General features: G+C 41.2%; 1 protein-coding gene across 3 annotated transcripts in view; it reads left to right on the forward strand.

Annotated features, from left to right (window-relative positions):
• Positions 1-21,313, forward strand: part of LOC126175566 (folliculin) — a 162,279-nt gene that overhangs the window by 43,653 nt on the left and 97,313 nt on the right. Inside the window, exon 2 of one of the 3 annotated variants that reach the window (XM_049922422.1) lies at positions 19,645-19,706. The exons of the other annotated variants lie outside the window; for them this stretch is intronic. The gene's annotated coding sequence lies outside the window, so the exon portion shown is untranslated. The remainder of the gene's footprint in view (positions 1-19,644; positions 19,707-21,313) is intronic. 3 annotated transcript variants of the gene reach the window in all.

The following is a 21,313-nucleotide window of genomic DNA, read 5'->3' on the forward strand; positions in this document are numbered from 1 at the left end:
TGTGTTTGATGACCAAAATATTGCATAAGCAACAGACAAAGCTTGTCAAAGGGATGTTTCTTGGATTCAATGGAGGGCTTCAAATTTTGGACAGTTTTCTACAAGCCCACACTACTGGATGACATGAAGGGAACTTTATCAGCTTGGTTGATGATACACATTTCCTGGCAGTCCAGCAAGAACTGGTGGAAATTTACCTTTGCATACACTCATTGAAGCTGATGAATGGTGTCAGGGATAGAGAAGAAAACTTCCCAGTGGGTGCCTGCCCCCTCCTGTGGCAAAGCAAGGGTGCAAAGGAAGTTGGCGTCAGTGCCTGCATCTGTACCTGTTGATGTTACTAATGCTGCTGCCACTGCCGCCACCACTGCTGCTGCTGCTCATTCTGTAGGCATGTTCATTCTGTAGGCATAACGGTTCCCACCAGGATTGTACAAACACCAGATCCATTGTGGTTCAAAGTTAACACTACAAAAAGGGAGGAAAGAATTGTGGCATTACTTGCTTCAGAATGTCCTTCGTCACCATTCTGCACAAGCTCGATAGTGCTATTACTCCATGCTGTTGGCATGGGTACATCAGAGGCTGATGGTTGCTCAATTACAACCGAGGAACAGAACCCCGCGAGAGGAAACGAACTCACCACATGAGTCGATCTACGGGAAGCAGAGCATCTGAAGCCACATACAGACATGCAGGGCAATAAACTCAGCTTGCAGCGTGCATAGGTGGCTAATGACTGAACACAGGACAATAATGCACAGCATGAAGCACAAGGTTAGATCAATCGAATCTGCCAATACTACATGTCACATGCACTCTCCGTGGCAGGTTTCCAAACTGTTCTGCTGCACCACCCACCATAGCTCATCTGCCTCCATCACAATGTCCTCTGGCAGGGATACTAAAACCCTCAGCCAACACACACACACACACACACACACACACACACACACACACACACACACACACAGTAGTTGGAAGAAGCACAGGTCACACATATTTGCCAGTAGAATCTTAGAACATCTTCGGATCTCAAATGTAATCTTGGGCAGAATGATCTCCTGGGTACTGACCAGCAACAATTGCAAAAACATTGGTCTTGTTAAACCCAACTTGAATTTCTCTCACATGACATCCAAAGGACAATGATCACAGCAGTCAGGCACCTGCAGTAATTTTACTTTTGAAAACCATATAATTTGGTACTACCTGCAGGCTTTCTAACAGAAGTAAGATCATTTGAGATATCACAAACATAGTGTGTTACCTTGGGTGGAGAGTCATTGACAGGTGTAGAAGTAACTCCAGGATGTCCCAGGTAAGTGTGCTGGGAAATTTGCTGTTCATATTACTGTATTTGCTAATGATCTAGCAGACAATATTAATATAAATGTAGAATTTTTGCATGGGATGTACTTATCTGTAAAGAAGAACTTTATGAAAATTTTCACAAACATTCACTCAGATCTTGAAGGGATGTCAATGTGGTGCAAAGATTGGAGCTTCAAAATGTAAAGTCCTGCACCTCACTAAACTCATAAATTTAGTATCTTAGAGCTACAATATGAGTGAGTCACAACTGCGATATAACAAGTTGTAGAGACGTGAATAGAATTTTCATATGGGCTTAGCAGGTGGCAGACTTCACTTCATTGGTAGAATACTGGGAGAATGCTGTCATTATACAAAAGAGATAACTTACAAACACTCATATTATTCGTCCTAGGATATGGGACCCATACTCAATAGTACTAATAGGGGATATTGTAGGTATACAAAGAAGGGCAGCACAGATAGTCACAAGACTCCGGGTAGAATATCCCAAAAATTTTGTAATTTTTTAACCTGAAGATAATTTCTCTTCTCTCTCCTCCCCCCCCCCTCCCCCCCTCTCTCTCTCTCTCTTTCTCTGTGTGTGTGTGTGTGTGTGTGTGTGTGTGTGTGAGAGAGAGAGAGAGAGAGAGAGAGAGAGAGAGAGAGAGAGAATTTGAGTATTTATTTGACTGTGGTTAGATGTGTATACATACACATTTTTTACTTTTACCTTCGCAAATAATATTTGCTTCTCCTTTCTTATACATCTGCAAGATTTACTACTATATCTTTCCAGACCGGAATGAACATTTTGCATTTTGGTTCCCTGAGATAAGAATATCTTTAGACTGTAGCTAATGCCAGCTGAGCCACACTGAAGCAAGCTATTGCTTGTTTTCATATTTTAGGTCCACATATTATACAGCAGAATATTACAGTGGCACTCTTCATATAATCACAAGTATTACAGCTATATATAGAATACTCATGTCATTGCAAGATGATACAAGTCATATGCTTTATGAATGTGGAGCAAGGTGTTGTACAGAAGTATCAGTAATGTTTCAGCCAAATGGATAAGCTCCACAAAATAATTACAGTTAACAATCTGAATGACAATAACCACATTAATCAAATGGGGGGAAAAGTGATGTGAGGAAACATTGGAAATCCTAAATCTGGATGGGAATTTGAACCCCATTCTCCTGAATGCAAGTTGGTAGCATGCCACAATAGAAAATCCTGTACTGCTCTAGTCACTTTTCCTCTACTGGGAGGATGATGATAATAATAATAATAATAATAATAATAATAATAATAATAATAGTAATAATGATTTTTCTCATCAGTATCATCATCATCATTATCTGCAAGGGAACCTCTAGTGCACAACTGAAATTGTATGATCGACATGGTATCTGAGGATTAGCAGAACACTCATTTTGTTTCTTTTTAGTATAGAGTGAGGAATACATGCAGTATGAATACCAGGTAATTTGTGGATTATGTGAAAAACACTTATGAAAACTGAACAGTGAACTAAGAATATTAACTGGCTAGGCTAGAGAGGATAGGATGAGAAAACAGCGTGAAGAATTGAATAAGAAAGGAAAACTGGAAGAAATGTACTGAACAGTGAAATGTTTAATAAAAAGAGAACAAAGAAAAATAAGCAAATATTGAATGTTAAATAAAAATGGGTAAAAGACAGTATGTACAGTAGAGGAGAAGAAAGATTGGATGGTTTATATGGAAAAGTTGCACAGAGCACAGGTGTGATACCAGACCTGTTTTGGAATGTGAAGGGGGACAGGATGAAGGACACTGGGGTCCTGAGATACTGAAATTGGAATTGGAGAAAGCAATGCAGGAGCACCAGGAAAAGAAAGCATTGGAATGTGACAGAAAACCATCTGAGGCATAAAAGTATTAGATCCAAATTCAGTAGCCAGATTGGCCTAAGTAGTAAACAGGATTTATGACACAGGAGTGTGGTCCCAAGATCTACTTAAGATCATTCCAGAACCTCTACCTAAAAAGTGCATCACAAAAGAATGCAACTATAGGACAATTAGTTTTATATCATGTTACAAAGGGTGTAATGTGAGTCATATTGAAGATAATTCAAAATAAATTTGAGGAAAATTCTGGGGAAGGCCAGTTTGGATTCAGAACGAGTAAAGAAACAAGAGATGCTGTAGCTTGCCCTTGTCCGTTTGACAGCAGTACCAGTTCAGAGTGAGCTACAGCCACTTGCCAGCTGTGTGGCTGCAGTGCCAGTATGACACAACCCTCCCCATCCATAAAGAGTTCAGCATGAGTTGCGGTCACTTGCTGGCTACTGTACGGCCGTGACAGTCCAGCATGATCTGCATTTTCTATGTGACTTTTTCTGCATTTTGCCAATGTAGCATCGCTATGCCAGAAAACATTGGTAGGAAGCAACCTCTACCATGAAACAGTGATGTGAAACAGTCTCTGGTACAAAGCACCCTGTGCCATGCACAATTAGTTCAAAGCACCCTCCAGCTCACATCGTATTAGGAAGCTTCTTGTGCTACCCAACATTGGTGTGGAGCACCCTCATTTCTCTAGCATCAGTATGAAACAACATCTGCCACCCAACATTGGCACAGAGCACCCTGTGCCATGAAAGCTCTTTATGAAGCACCCTCTGCCATGTACAATGGTAAGAAGCGTCCTCTTCCATGCAGTTTTGGTACGAAGCTCTACTGCAACATAACATCACTATGAGGCATCTTCTGCCATGAAACATTGGTAGAAGCACCGTCAGCCATGAAACATTGGTAGAAGCACTGTCTGCCACATAACTTCAATAAAAATCAGCCTCCACGCAACATCAGTACAAAGTGCCCTCTGCCATGCACATTGAGTAAGAAGCTCCCTCTGACACACATCATCAGACATGAAGCACTCTCTGCCATGAAAAAATGGTGAGAAGTACCCTCTGTGATGAAGCATTGGTGCAGAACAGCCTCTGCAATGTAACATCACAGCAAGCTGTATTCTGCCAAGAAACATTGATGCGAAGCTCTTTACATCATGTAACTTTGGTAGGAAGCACCCTCTGTCGTGCAGCATCAGTACAAAACACCATCTCCCATGCACTTGTGGTATGAAGGATCCTCTGCCACATACAGTCAGTATGGAGCACACATTGCCACCCAATGTCAGTATGAAGCAGCATCTGGCAGGCAGTATTGGTATGAAAGATTATCAACCATACAGAATTGGTACAGAGCTCTTTCTACTATGTAACATTGGAAAGAAGCACCCTCTACCATACATCATTGGTATAAATCACCCACTTCTGTCACACACCACTGGTATGTAGCACATTCTACCATGCAAAATTGGTAAGGAACACCCTCTGCCACGCAGCATTGGTATGGAGCACCCTCTGCCACACAACATTGGTATGAAGCATACACTGACACACAACAGTAATATGTATAGATGATTCCAAGGAGTTCTGCTATTTGCCACCAGATGGCAGTAGTTTTCGCATGGTAGCCATTCAAAATGAATCGGAGGAGGGGGGGGGGGATCGTGGGAATCATTCTAAATGCTCTCCACAATTTGGTTCCATAGGTTTCCCAAAGCACAATCCACAGGATTTTAATGGAAAGGTTGCAGTATCAGAAGTTGTGTGCATGATCAGTACTGTGTATGCTGACAGAAGACCACAAACAGCAGTGAGTTGACAATCCCTGCGAATTTCTTGGAGATTGAAATGACAACTTCTTGGACTCAGTTTTCACAGGTGATGAAACCTGGGCATTCTGCTTTACACCTGAGACAAAACAACAGTCACATGAGTGGCAACATCCCTTTTCACACAAACCACGAAATTTTAAACAATGATAGGTACTGTGAAACAGTGAAAAAACACAGAGGGGCAATTCAAAATTGGAGAAGAGCAATGTTGAGCAAATGCATAAGCATTCTCCACAACAGCTGCCGCCCACACGTCACCCATCAAACTGTCAAATCTCCTGCAAAACTTTTGCTGGAGTGTGCTAAGCCACATACAATACAGTCAGGGCATGGTACCAAATGGCTACCACTTAATCCCTAAATTGAAGGGACTTTTATCGGGACAGTGGTTCCGCTCCAGCAATGAGGTGAAAGATGTGGTTCAATGCTTCCTGAAGCACATGGTGGTGAGACGGGATAACATGGACATTGTATAACTAGCATGGTATCTACAAAAATGCATTTGTTGAAATGGTGGTTATGTAGAACTTTTAAAATGCTATAGCTGTTACAGAAAATAAAATGTTGCTTTTATGTATAAAAATATTGGAGGCCTTACTTTTGGGATTGTCCTGATATATATATGGTGCAATATGACATTGTGAAATAGGGTGAGAGAACAGATTACATTGGAATACTACACTCCTGGAAATGGAAAAAAGAACACATTGACACCGGTGTGTCAGACCCACCATACTTGCTCCAGACACTGCGAGAGGGCTGTACAAGCAATGATCACACGCACGGCACAGCGGACACACCAGGAACCGCGGTGTTGGCCGTCGAATGGCGCTAGCTGCGCAGCATTTGTGCACCGCCGCCGTCAGTGTCAGCCAGTTTGCCGTGGCATACAGAGCTCTTTAACACTGGTAGCATGCCGCGACAGCGTGGACGTGAACCGTATGTGCAGTTGACGGACTTTGAGCGAGGGCGTATAGTGGGCATGCGGGAGGCCGGGTGGACGTACCGCCGAATTGCTCAACATGTGGGGCGTGAGGTCTCCACAGTACATCGATGTTGTCGCCAGTGGTCGGCGGAAGGTGCACGTGCCCGTCGACCTGGGACCGGACCACAGCGACGCACGGATGCACGCCAAGACCGTAGGATCCTACGCAGTGCCGTAGGGGACCGCACCGCCACTTCCCAGCAAATTAGGGACACTGTTGCTCCTGGGGTATCGGCGAGGACCATTCGCAACCGTCTCCATGAAGCTGGGCTACGGTCCCGCACACCGTTAGGCCGTCTTCCGCTCACGCCCCAACATCGTGCAGCCCGCCTCCAGTGGTGTCGCGACAGGCATGAATGGAGGGACGAATGGAGACGTGTCGTCTTCAGCGATGGGAGTCGCTTCTGCCTTGGTGCCAATGATGATCGTATGCGTGTTTGGCGCCGTGCAGGTGAGCGCCACAATCAGGACTGCATACGACCGAGGCACACAGGGCCAACACCCGGCATCATGGTGTGGGGAGCGATCTCCTACACTGGCCGTACACCACTGGTGATCGTCGAGGGGACACTGAATAGTGCACGGTACATCCAAACCGTCATCGAACCCATCATTCTACCATTCCTAGACCGGCAAGGGAACGTGCTGTTCCAACAGGACAATGCACGTCCCGTGCCACCCAACGTGCTCTAGAAGGTGTAAGTCAACTACCCTGGCCAGCAAGATCTCCGGATCTGTCCCCCCATTGAGCATGTTTGGGACTGGATGAAGCGTCGTCTCACGCGGTCTGCACGTCCAGCACAAACGCTGGTCCAACTGAGGCGCCAGGTGGAAATGGCATGGCAAGCCATTTCACAGGACTACATCCAGCATCTCTACGGTCGTCTCCATGGGAGAATAGCAGCCTGCATTGCTGCGAAAGGTGGGATATACACTGTACTAGTGCCGACATTGTGCATGCTCTGTTGCCTGTGTCTATGTGCCTGTGGTTCTGTCAGTGTGATCATGTGGTGTATCTGACCCCAGGAATATGTCAATAAAGTTTCCCCTTCCTGGGACAATGAATTCACGGTGTTCTTATTTCAATTTCCAGGAGTGTATAACCTGGAAGCCTTAAAGGACTGTGAGCTCAATGTTGAATAAAAATAAGGTATTCAAAATAAACTCCCCAAGCAGTTATGGCTAGGGATGATCAGTACCTCTTACACCATGTCAGTTGAGTCTTGCAAATGGTAACAAGGCATATAAAAATAACAAAAAATGTACACATTTTTCATCATATAAGTTTATGTGGTCCCAAGGTGTGTATTCCATTAACAGTATGACACCATACCACAGGAAGGTCCGAGTGTAGGAACATTGTGGATAGAGACAGTATGTTGAACCATCTTTTGTTCTCGAAGTGGACCCATTTTCCTTTTCAAGGTCAATGTTCCAAGCACTTAAAATTGGAGACAGTATAGGTTGTGGAACAATCACACATACATGTGTGAAACATCTGAAAACTGTGCTGGGCAATTACAACTTTTGGCAGACTGAAAACCTGGCACATCATCCAATTCTTTTATACACTTGTGTCTTAGAACCTTCACACAAATGAGATGAAGCATTTTGTATAATCAAGGAATATGAGTTGTGGTATATATGTGACTATTTTTCAACAAACTGTGTCCACTAGTATTGATTTAAGTTCCTCAGAATCTGCCAACCCAGTTGTAGTGGATAAGCATTTTACTGTGAACACGTTCTTGTGCTCCATCAGGAAGCTGCTATGTATGAGGTATGGTATAATAGAAATGAGACTGATACTGAAAATTTGTGTACATTGAATTAGTGATAGTTGTTTTCAATGTGTGACCCATTTATGTCCACAGATTCATTTGTTTCAGTACTCAGGCCAATTTGGTGTCTAGCTTTCTGTGTAGCTTTGGTAAAGTGTTCATCTGTTGGCACTGAGTTGCTCAATTTTTATACATGTAAATGAAAGCAGCCTCAATAGTTTTGTGTCTACTCAGTAGGTGGTGATCACATTTTTATAGACATAAATGGTGAGTCTCACAGAGGTCATTTAGTGTACGTCATTTACAGGAACCCATGATCAGTGCTACCCTGGGATTTTAATCCTATTGAAATATGTTTGGGGTTCATGTGGGAAATGTGTTACACCTAGATTAACACCTTCTGTGTCTTTTCCAGAGCTGAAAATAGCTCTTTGTGAGAAATAAATTTGATAAATAATCTCTTTAGACCCTTGTCATGTGAATGTTGAATAGTGTTATCATAGTGACTGCACAGCTTCTTGAGGACTGGACCAATCAGTAATTACATTTAATCCATCCCATGTAAGTGTGATACAGTTTTGCCACACGCCTCATTAGAGGACAGTTGCTTTGCCTGTTGCTGAACTACATCGTTAGTTAAAAAAATTGTCTGCTGCTATGTAGAGTAAGCAGATTGGTTTATTAATTATATTATACTGTATATGAATATATCATACATCCTCCTGCGCTTATCACTGTGATTTAAAATGTAACCTTTAAAGAAATCAAACAATGGAAAATCCAGGATGGACTGTAACAATACCAGAGAAGGAAACTTGCTACTCACAATACAGCGGAGTTGCTGAGTGGTGATAGGCACAACAAAAAGATTCACACAATTATAGCTTTCGGCCATTAAGGCCATTGCGAGCAGCAGCACCAGTGCATGATGAGAGTGGTGACTGGGTGGGGTTAAGGAGGAGGCTGCGTCTGGGAGGGGCAGGAGATAGTATGGTGGGAGTGGTTGACAGTGAAGTGGTGCAGTTTAGACGGAGAGCAGGAGAGAAGGTGTAGAGAGGGAGGGGGTGTGGGGGGGGGGGGGGGGGGTAAGTAGCAGAAAGGAGAGAAATAAAAAGAAATTAAAAGACTGGCTTTGGTGGTGAAATGACGGCTGTGTAGTGCTGGAACGGGAACAGGGAGGAGGCTGGATGGGTGAGGGCAGTGACTAACGAAGGTTGAGGCCAGGAGGGTTATGGGAATGTAGGATGTGTTGCAGGGAAAGTTCCCACCTGCGCAATTCAGAAAAGCTGGTTTTGGTGGGAAGGATCCATATGGCACAGGCTGTGAAGCAGTCATTGAGATGAGGGATATAATGTTTGGCAGCATGTTCAGCAAAAGGGTGGTCCACTTGTTTTTTGGCCACAGTTTGTCGATGGTCGTTCATGCGGGCAGACAGCCTGTTGGTTGTCATGCCTATATAGAATGCAGGACAGTGGTTGCTACGAGAATTCTAAACCCCTCACCTGGTTCAGATTCATTGATGACATCTTTGTCTCCCCCCTCCGCACCTTCTCTACTGCCCTCCGCCTAAACTGTAACACTTCACTGTCCGCCACTCCCACCATACTATCCCCTCTTTCTGTTGTGCCTATCGTGACTCAGCATCTCTGCTGTATGGTGAGTAGCAACTTTCCTTCTCTGGTATTGTTACCTTTAAAGAAAGTGTGAAAACTCATCTAATGTCATAATTGTTTTGTTCAATGTACTGAGTAACAGAATAGTTAACCAATAAAATTAAAAATTAATTTATAGAAGGGGAAGTATGAAAGGAGATTATGAAGAAATAAATAAAGGGGAATAAATAGTAATTTAAAGTGCACAATGCATGTGAATTTACTTCCATATTTTCAGCTGTCATTGTTTCTTTCCTCCTCACCCATGTGAGCTTACTCATCTGCATCTCAAGTCATCATTTGATCCAGGCATTCCGTGATGTCGAAACACAAGAAGCTATAAGTGAACACTTGTGGCTGCAAGCTCTGGTGCTTGGAACTGAGGGATTGTTTCGTTGCACAAGCAGTCCAACTGCAAATGGCACTATGATTGATGCCTTATCAGCTGCAGTGAAAGAGTGGCGGCAGCAGCTGATTCTAGATGAAAAGTCCCCTTCTGACTGGGTCACAAGGCTAGCTGCAGTGGTGAAGGCTGCAGAAAATGCTGCATTGCGTACAGCGGAATTACGACCTGATACTGGCATTTCAGTTATTCCTGATCCTGGTGCATACACTGTTGGTGTGTGGCTTAGGACTTCCTATGAAGTTAGTCAAATGCTTTTCTGATGAAGATTGTATATCTGTATTTATTGTATGAATAAATGATCAAATAAACTTTAATAAAAAAGGAAGTGTTTCTTTTATGCTCTGAAACTGTATTTTGGCTTCTTATGCAATTATCAGGTGGAAGCTGAATGCTGCAACCACAGATAAAATGATGTTTTACTTACCCAGATACTAGTGATACAGATACAGAGCCATTATTACAAAGAAAAGCATTACACTAAAAAAATACAAAGCAAATATTTACGTTTTAAGCAGGAGTAAAGAAGTTGATTTTACTATTGCAATCCACTTCTCTCACATGTGCAAAACTGAAAATGTAGTTTAACAGAGGGGAAATAGGAAATTGTACCTGCCCATACAAAATTAAGGTAACATTCTGTGTCATTGTTTATTGCTTTCAAGTATTTCCAGTAGTGTCATCTCACATCTGTAATGTTTTCCTGACAATGTCAGTGTTCATCATATAGAAGGTTTTCTATTAAAAGATATTCTGCACAGGTTGAATCTGTTTTTCCTAGTATTCAACATCTTTCGTGTTCTGATAAAGTAGTGCTACAGCTCTGTGTGATTGATCAATATATACTTTTCTACAGTACTTGTAGGTGATCTTACATACACCACTTTGATCATGTCTTTGCTGTTAAAGAATACTGTAGAAAAGTCAGTGTAGAATATAAATTCTTTAGGATCAAAGAAGATGACTCACCAGAAAGCAGAAGCCTTGAATTGTCAATAGGCACACACAAAACCAAGAAAACTTGCTACCTTTCAGATTTTATCTTTTGACGAGCTAAAGTATGATGAGCTGAAGTATGATAACTTACGCTTTTTGGTGAGTGATTTCCCTTAATCCTGAAGTATTTGCTATTTATTAATATCTTAGCTATATTGTTGTAATGGGTAATATACTGCTCTATAATTTAGATTTTAACTTTTGTTTTGCAAGCTATTTTAAATTATACTGTGTTATAGCAGACAATACGGTGAATTATCTGACATATGTAAGTAATTTTTCATGTTTATAGCTGCCAAATTATGTCACCAACTTGAGTGTATCTTTATTAAAAAGTAACACGATAACAGTGCCTCAAACCACACCAACAGAAGAGGTCTCAAGAATATCTGTCCTACTTTATCAAATGTAAGAAAACACACAACTCAGGTACGGTTTGTGTGTTTTTTGTTATGACTGTCATAGCAACTGCACAAAATGTTGACTCAGACTACTAAGTGTTTTGAAACGGCAATACTGCCTGTTGAATTTCATACAAGCTTATCACAACATATGTCTGCTTATATGGCATCTCATGTCTCTAGGATTGTCAGGGTTTCCTTGTAAAGCTATTGTTTTAATTTTCCCAACAAATAAAAGTTCATAGGTGTTAAGACTAATGAGCATGCAGCCCATGTCGTATTCCTGATCAACTGACCCAATGACTAATGTCTTATCAAGAGAGTTTGTAATTATCTGTCCAGAATAAGTGATACATCAATCATGTTTGTACTGCAGGGATTGCCTTATGTCCAGTGGGATGTCTTACAATAATTACGGCAGGTATTGTAGATACTTGTGGTTAAGTAGAGACTCGGCAACAAAATAGAGACCCATGACACAATTCTTGAATATTCTATATCATATCATGACAGACCATAGTAATTGTTTATCCACTTCTCTCAGCCAGAGTGGATTTTCAACCGACCAGTAGTGCATATTGTGAAGATTGATTTGACCATGGTCTGTAAAAGTTACTTCTTTCACTAACAAACTCTTGCATAGAAATATTGCATCACTTGCAATTTTTGTAGATACTGTTTGTAGAACTGTGACAGATTTTTAAAATTATGTGCCATGAAGCTATTGCTGGAGCAAAATGTGGAAAGGATAAAATGTGTTCGAATATAGTATCTGTCTGATCCCACTCACACATTTCAGGTGCTTCATAATGATATCTAGACTGTGTGTTACGTCTGCTAAAATGTGAATTGTATTTCTATCATCAGTTGCTGTTGTTTTTTATTGTCATATTTTGTTCTTCGCATTTGTAGTTTCTTGATTTTTTTAATATCTTTACAAAAACAAATCTAGGTCTGGCGGAATCAGGATACCTTTCCGTGTACAGCCACACCACTGCTTTAGCCATTTGCTGACATGCAATGTTCCAGTGTTACTGAGTGGCAATGTTAAGTTAGTTAGTGAGAAACAATTCCCTGCTGTTGATTTCCTCACTTGATTATTTCTTCACAATCACCAATATCTCACCATCGGGCTTCATTTCTCAAAGTGCTGCAGTTATCACTGGCAGTCAAGAGTACAATCCAGTATCCAAATTCACCAAATAAAAATGAAAATTCTCAGAAGTAACATGACAAGCACCCTCCATCTATAATGACTGTTCATAAAAAATTCTTGTTACTTGGAACACCACATATATGTTGGTATGGACAGTGTCAGTTCCAGGTAACAGAATCAAATTTAATTTGACAGATAACAATTTCTTTCTTCTTCCCATGACATCATTGTGATTATGATGGCCATTGTTCTTGCATGGCATACATCATATCTACAAGGCAGGAGCTGACAACACAGAATAAACCTCCCAAACCAGCTGGTGTCACAAAATATTTCCAGATTGCTTTCATCATCCTGGCTTGCAGATACACTGCTTCGGTAGATGGCATGCAACATCGTCATCTTCACTTCATCTTCATCAAGTGATATGTTATGAATACAAATTCCTTCAATTAGACAAATGATGTCATCTTTCTTGTAAAGTCAAAAAACAATTAACTTTTGAAATTGAGATCTAATTCTAACCTCCTTAAATAAAAATGATTGGCAACTTGTGTGTAATACATTTGTTCATTCATTATACTTCACATGGCTATCGGTGCATCTTGTTTACAATAAATTTACTTATTCATATCTGTAATATGACGATTTTTCACAAAGAATTCTGAACCACTAATCATAATTATGAACTTGAATAATGTCAATTTGATCAAGGTTACATCACAAATACAAATATGAATTCTCATAGTAGTTTATACTTATGATGAATTCTGATCGTCAATCAGTTTTACATTATCTTTATTTCTTTGTATGTGTTAACTAGCTACAAGGGGACTGGTAAAATATACACATCTCTTTGTTTTTTCATCTATTGTATTGTCCATCCCTGGTAGCTGAGTGGTCAGTGCGACAGAATGTCAATCCTAAGGACCCGGTTTCAGTTCCTGGCTGGGTTGGAGATTTTCTTCGCTCAGGGACTGGGTGTTGTGTTGTCCTAATCATCATAATTTTATCCCCATCGACGCGCAAGTCACCAAAGTGGCGTCAAATCAAAAGACTTGCACCCGGTGAACGGTCTACCCAACGGAAGGCCCTAGTCACCCGACATTTACATTTTTATCCATTATATTAGACTGGTTTCCACATCAGAGACTTGGGAGATGCGTTAGAGCATGTACAGGTAAGTAACACTTTTAATAATTATGGGACTTCCACCAAACCAGATAAGTCGTGTTTTGAACAGTTAACAACCTTTTGTTTGTTGGGCATTCAATAATTAATTGCTTATTGCTCCAAGCATGAAGACTAGAGAAGAAAATTTAGACACTTCTGTCTTTATTATTCGGTCATTAACTTAGTGTATGGGAGCAGATTAATGAACTTAGGTAAGTCCATTTACTTTGCTGCTTTGGAGGACATCTCAAAACTATTGGTATCCTCCTTCTGCAGTAACCATCAAAACAGCTCTTTCTGCAGAAAGATACTCCATGAACAATCAGTTAGCTTTCTGTAGTAATAGTGTCCCATAGGTTTATATAAGGGGCATCCAAAAAGAAACAAGCTGGAGGCATAATTACAGAAACAAGTACCTGTATGTTAGAAGTATTTACCCTGGCTGTTGAGACACTTGTCCCACTGTGACACAAGGTGGTGAATGGCTGTCTCACAAAATTCCTGGGATGTGATGTTAACCAGTTCCGCACGTACAGCTGGACATCGTCATCCGAGATGAATCGTTTGCCCCTAGAACCTTTTTAACGGGGCCAAATAGGTGTAATCACAGGGAGATAGGTCCAGACTGTACGGAGGGTGGCTGAGAACTCCCCATTTGAATTTCTGCATGAGTGCCATGACTGTGTTGGCGATATGAGGCTTTGCATTGTCGTGGAGTAGAATGACCCCACGTGTGAGATTTCCTGGTTGTTTTGATTTGATCTCTTGGTGAAGGGTGGTCAAGGTTTGCGAGTAATGCTGGGCATTCACTGTTGTCTCATGCTGCAGGAAATGAATCAGAAGGGGGCAATCTTTGTCAAAGAAGAATGTCAGCATAGGGGAAAACGATTCATCTCGGATGACGACATCCAGCTGTACATGTGGAATTGGTTAACATCGCAGCCCTGGGAATTTTATGAGACAGCCAGTCACCACCTTGTGTCACAGAGGGACGTGTCTCAACAGCCAGGGTCAATACTTCTAAAATATAGGTTCTCATTTCTGTGATGATGCCTCCAGCTCGTTTCTTTTTGAACGCCTCTTATACATGTAACCCTATATCATGAGTTACACACAAGTACAACTTTGTGTATTAAGTAGATATTTTACTGTATGGAACTTACATAGCTTTTGAAGCCTGCTAAACCATGTGTTTTACTAATGTCCTCAGCAAAAGCCTGCACACTATCACTTGTAATATCTTTCTTTCTTTAAGCTGTAAGGTACACTACAGACATATATATTGTAAAAGTCTTGAATAACTTTATAACCAAGTTACCTGATTGGCTCTACATCAAAGCACAGACTGCCGGCTTCAAGCACACAAGTAAATACATGAATCACAGTTAACTTACATGTTTGCTTACATTTGGTACAACATGACAGATGTTTTTTGGACCTCATCTCCTGACAGCAGAATAGTGGTTTGTTGTTCTGTTATCTGGTGACTACTTGGTCAAGTTCCACACATTAGGTTGTTGAAGTTCTTTTTTAAGGCTGGTTCCAGTGCCCCCAACCCCCACACCAAAAAAAAGCTTCACTTTAAAAAAATTGTGTCATCATTCAGCAGCTATAAACATTAAAATCCCTTGTATGTGTCAGAGAATTAGACAATTCACCACATTGCCTGCTATAACTTAGCAAATACCACATTTCAGTGAATTTACTCTTACAGTGAAGAGATTGGCAGTTGACCTTCCCCATAAACAAATTGCACATGAATATATGGAAAGGCATGTTATACTTCTAAACAGGCTGTAGATGTCTGCCATGAGTTTTAGTTTTTCTAATGCAGTTGTGCATAATGATTCCAAATCTCAAAACCTATTTGCTCCATAACCTCTGGTTTTAAAGATGTGTACAGAGAGCTGGGTTGCAACATGTCCCTAAAAATGCATTTCATCAACTCACATCTTGCCTCTTTCTCTGAAAACCTTGGTTCAGCCAGTGGCAGACATGGTGAACTTTTTCATTGAGGCATGTTGAGGGTGGAGTCACATTGACCAACTACTGCTAGACATTTTAGCATGACATGCCAAATGTTCAGCACAAACCCAATTCTATAGCTGAGAAATTCAAACCAAACACACCTTAAATTAAGAAAGGCCAGAGGGGTTAAGGGAACATAGTATACATTGTAGGGAGGGTTCCCTCCTGTGCAATTCAGAAAACCTGTTATTGGTAGGAAGGATCCGGAGGGTGCCAGCTGTGCAGCAGTTATTGAAGTGAGGTGTGTTGTGTTAGGCAGCATGTTCAGCAACTGGGCGGTCCATCTGTCTCTTGGTCAAAGTTTGTTGGTGGCCATCCATCCATACAGACAGAGAGCTTGTTGCTTGTTATGCACAAATAGGAAGCAACACAGTGGTTGCAGCTTAGTTTGTTGATCACATGACTACATTCACAGGTAGGCATGCCTTTGATATGACAGGAGATGTCTGTGACTGGGCTGGAGTAGGTAGTGGCGGGAGGAAGTACGGGGCAGGTCTTTCATCTAGGTCTGTTGCAGGCATCTGGATCATAGGACAAAAGCTTGGGAGCAGGAGTGGACTATCCCATCAAACACAGTGCTACCTGAAAAGCAGTCATGTGATGTACAAGCTCAGCTGCAACCACTGTGCTGCTTTCTCCATGGGCATGACAACTGACAAGCTGTCTGTCTGCATGAATGGTCATCGACAACCTGTGGCCAAGGGACAGCTGGGCCACCCAGTAGCTGAACATGCTGCCCAACACAATGTTCTTCATTTCAGTGACTGCTGCCATCTGGATCCTTCCTACCAACACCAGATTTTCTGAATTGCACAGGTGGGAGCTCTCCCTGCTGTGGACTGCTCTATGTACCTGTAACCCCTCTGGCCTGAGCCTTCACTAGTCCTTGTCCTTCACCTACTTGTCCCCTTACTTGCTCCCACTCCAGCACTACACAGCTTTCTATTACAGCAACACAGGCACTAGTCTTTTTCCCCTCCTCAATTTCTCACTTTTTCCACTCCCCCTGCCCTCCCCCTCTTGGCCCCGTCCCCCATGAAACCACCTGACTGCACCTACCATACCTCTCCCATGATGTCCCTACACACTCCCATGAACAGCACACCATCTTCCCCCATCCCTACACTGGTATTTCTCCCTCTTCCCATGTCCTCTTTATTCCCGCCACACATCTACATATCTGCAGATCACACTGAATTGCCTGGCAGAGGGTTCATCAAACCACCTTCACAAAAATTCTCTATTTTCCACTCTCAAACAGCGCAGGAAAAAAAACGAACACCTATATCTTTCCATACGAGCTCTGATTTCCCTTGTTTTATTATGATGATCATTTCTTTCTATGTAGGTTGGCGTCAACAAAATATTTTTGCATTTGGAGCAGAAAGATGGTGATTGAAATTTCATGAGGAGATTCCACTGCAACAAAAAATGCCTTTATTTTAATGGGGCCCATCCAAAATCCTGTAACATGTCCGTGACAATCTCTCCCCTATTTTGCAATAATACAAAACATGCTGCTCTTCATTGAATTTTCTTGATGTACTCCATTAATCCTATCTCGTAAGGATCCCACATTGTGCAGCACTACTGTGGAAGAGGATGCACAAGCGTAGTTAGGCAGTCTCTTTAGTAGATCTGTTACATTTTCTAAGTGTTCTGGCAATAAAACAGAGTCTTTGTTTTGCCTTCCCCACAAAATTTTCTGTATGTTCTTCCCAATTTAAATTGTTCATAATTGTAATTCCTATGTATTTAGTTGAATTTACGGCCTTTAGATTAGATTGATTTAATATGTAACCATAGTTTAATGGATTTCTTTTAGCACTCATGTGGGTTACCTCAGACTTTTCATTATTTAGGGTCAATTGCCAATTTTGTCACCATTCAGATATCTTTTTTAAATTGTTTTGCAATTTGTTTTACTCTTCCGATAAGTTTACTAGATGATAAACAACAGCATCATCTGCAAATAACCTAAGACAGCTGCTCAGATTGTCTCCTAAATCATTTATATAGACAAGCAACAGCAGAGGGCCTATAACACTGCCTTGGGGAACGCCAGAAATAATTTCAGTTTTACTCAATGACTTTCCATCAGTTACTATGAATGCATTATTGTGGCCAAGATAGACATGAAGCCCACACCTACTACAATACTACAAGTTTATATACCAACTAGCTCTGCAGATGATGAAGAAATTGATGAAATGTGTGATGAGATGAAAGAAATTATTCAGGTAGTGAAGGGAGACGAAAATTTAATAGTCATGGGTGACTGGAATTCAACAGTAGGAAAAGGAAGAGAAGGAAACGTAGTAGGTGAATATGGATTAGGGCTAAGAAATGAAAGAGCAAGCCACCTGGTAGAATTTTGCACAGAGTATAACTTAATCATAGCTAACACTTGGTTCAAGAATCATAAAAGAAGGTTGTATACTTGGAAGAAGCCTGGAGATACTGACAGATTTCAGATAGATTATATGATGGTAAGACAGAGATTTAGGAACCATTTATAATTTGTTATCAAATACCTAAAAAACTTTGTGGTAACAGTAGTATAAATAAATCATGAAATGCAGAAACACACACACAAAGTAATTCTCCTGGCCTCAGTCTCCACAAACCAGTGCACCCTCACCATTTACCCAGTAATCATCTCCCCTCCCCTCCCATTTCACTCCTCCACACCACTGTCATTGTACACCACACAGACTCGCTGAGTGAAGTAGCGCAGTGGTTGGCACACTGGACTCACATTTGGGAGGACAACAGTTCCAACCCACGTCTGCCCACGCAGATGTAGGTTTTCTGTGATTTCCCTAAATCACTCCAGGCACATGCTGGAATGGTTCCTTTGAAAGGACATGGCAGATATCCTTCCCCATCCTTGAATTAGTCCGGGTTTCTGCTCTGTGTCTAATGACCGCAATGTTAATGGGAAGTTGAACCCTAATCTTCCTTCCTTCCTTTTACCACACAGACTCATGGGCTATGGTGCCTTGCATCACATTCGTAGCCAATTCATCACTTGCTGCATCTCTCTCTCTCCTACCTTGCACACCTGCTGTCTCCCTCCAAAGCACCAACTACCTCTCTCCAGTCTGACATCACAATTCCCGCCTCTTTCTCTCTGTACTCATGCCACTGAATACAACCTCCTGCCTCAGTCCATCTGCTCAACTGTGATGCTGGTGTTGTGCGTTCTGCATAAGTGTATGTGTATGGGGTGAGGGGGAAAAACTGAAGTGGCACCACCACACATTAAAGTCAAATAAAAATCTCAGTTGTGTTGGCCCTCATAGCAGAACTCTCCTCAGTGATCGTGGGGCTCTTCCGTACACTTGCTGAAATATTTTTGTCGTAATGGTATTTGTGGTTAATAATAAGAGTGACAAAAGTGAACATAGGATGAACTGTGGAATTCACCACCACAAATACCATAGTAAAAATGAATAGTTTCCTTACAGATTATGTGACCCTTTTTGTGATTCAAAATGGAATTTTTGAATTTTAGAGCAAAAATATTTAATAGTTGTTTGCTGACATCAAAAAGGAAACTGAAAATCCTCAGATATTAAGAGACAAATTTAGAGTATCTTAGTATCCATTCCTCCCATACTTTATCAGAATATTTGGACATGAGGAATAATGTTACTATGAAACATGCTTCAACTTTTACAGAATTCAGAAAGCCAGTAGAGTTATCTAAAATCAGTATAGTTACATAAACGATTAGTATGAAATAGCAGATAAAAACAGTAGCTGAGTTGTTTAAGAGGGAGTGCAGCACCAGACTTTTTTCCTTCCCAAAAGTGGCTTTTTTTTTCAGTACTAAGTTTCCATGATTATTGGTGGCAGTACAGTTTAATATTTAGTTTTATTTTTCTCAGGCTATTTTAACAGGGTTGTTGACAACCCCACTGTTGAGCCTCCTAAATACTTGCTTGCAACCCCCCCCCCCCCCACACACACACACACTGGTTGTAATTAATTGAGTATACTTTATATTAGGCTCTTCCAATGCGGCTCCATGCAGCAGGGACACACATACCAGCACCTCGCCATGCTCACAGGCAGGTACAAGTAGTATAGGCTACCTGCCAGAGGGGCTCATTGCATACATTATATGCAAGTGCAGGCTTTTTGGCCACCCTTGCCTATAGATGCTTGATCAGTAGAGTACAATCATGTATGCTATGGCCCGGCTGCAAGACTGCCTGCATGTCAGCCATTTGCACACATTGGCCCAGCTGTACATTGTGCACTGTAACAGTTAACTTTGTAGACATAGCATGCAATTGCTGCATCTATCTGTTAGTGTATAATTTGCTTCATTCTACATCCATGAAGGCTCTCATTCATCATAGAATTTATGGAACATGATGTATTAATGAATTAAAATGAATGTCCATGATCGCGACTTTTCAGTCTTCTTTAGCTGAGTGGTTCTTTTGTGTTCAGTAACCTCAAAGTTATTGCTGAGGTGCCCAGCTATCATGTTCATTGTACAACTGTTATGTTTATTTTTTTGAATACAGACTGAATGCTGAAAGGCATAATCAGTCTTAAATGATGATGATGATGATTTTATAAGGTGTTTCATAACTAATTAATGTTTCGAGAATGCTGTTTTTCCCTACTTGCTTCATAAGTAATATATGTTTGAGTTCCCAACAACTAAAAAATTGTTTTTTTCTTGTATGTCCATCTGGAAACCATTGGAGGAATTTTCTCAGTCCCAACAGAAGAGGCAGGCAGTTAACACTTATTAATTTCTCTTCCTGTAACTGATGTCCCATTGCTACAGTTATCACTTTACTTGTGTAATTGTATACTTAGTCATCATTTATACAGAAAGTTACCATGAAATGGTAACCTTCATAGTACTGCAGCCAACAAAGAAAAATTGGCAGAAGAAATTCATGTAATCTTAATTTTTTGTACAGTTGGAGGGAGTTCCATGAGCAATGTACTAAAAATCTTGATCAATGGTGTGTGAGAGTGGGGGTGTGGTGCGGCAGTTAAAGGTAACTTTTTTAGGTTTTTCTTGACTAAATAAAAAATCATGACTACTAGCAAAAAAGTTTCCCAGTACAAAATTGAAGTACATTAAATTTACTACAAAAAGATCGTTTTTATTTTTTCTCTGGGATTAACAATTTCCATGCTGCGGGGGATGGAAAAATCAGAGATTATTAAAATAGTGTTGTGGAGGTATAAACTAAATGTTTATTTTAAAGTCAAGCAGATTAAGCTCAAATATTATATGTATGGACCACATGTAAATGCAGTAGAGCCATATTACGAGAGAAATTGTGATCTGGGATTGTAACAGGATGGAGGGGTGGTGGTGGTGGTGGAGGGAAGACAGGTCGCTGGATTGTGATTGTGCGCGTCCCTCCTTCATAGATCTGCGAAATGAAGAGTGAGCTGCCAATTCCTCACTCAATCTACTGCATTACATCACAAGAAGCAAATACAGCATGTGCAACAAAGTTATATCGCCCCTTCTATGGCACACCTTGTGAATCACTGGTGACACAGTGCCCACAGGGTATTTATTTTCCACAAAGTGCTTTAACACTGTGTGTAATGTACATATGAGTCACTAATAACACATACACAGGAAGCTCGTGTAGACAGAATCTGAATAAATCTCTGCACACAGCTCTGCACTGCT

Source organism: Schistocerca cancellata, chromosome 3 (genome assembly GCF_023864275.1).
Source record: "Schistocerca cancellata isolate TAMUIC-IGC-003103 chromosome 3, iqSchCanc2.1, whole genome shotgun sequence".
Lineage (NCBI taxonomy): Eukaryota > Metazoa > Arthropoda > Insecta > Orthoptera > Acrididae > Schistocerca > Schistocerca cancellata.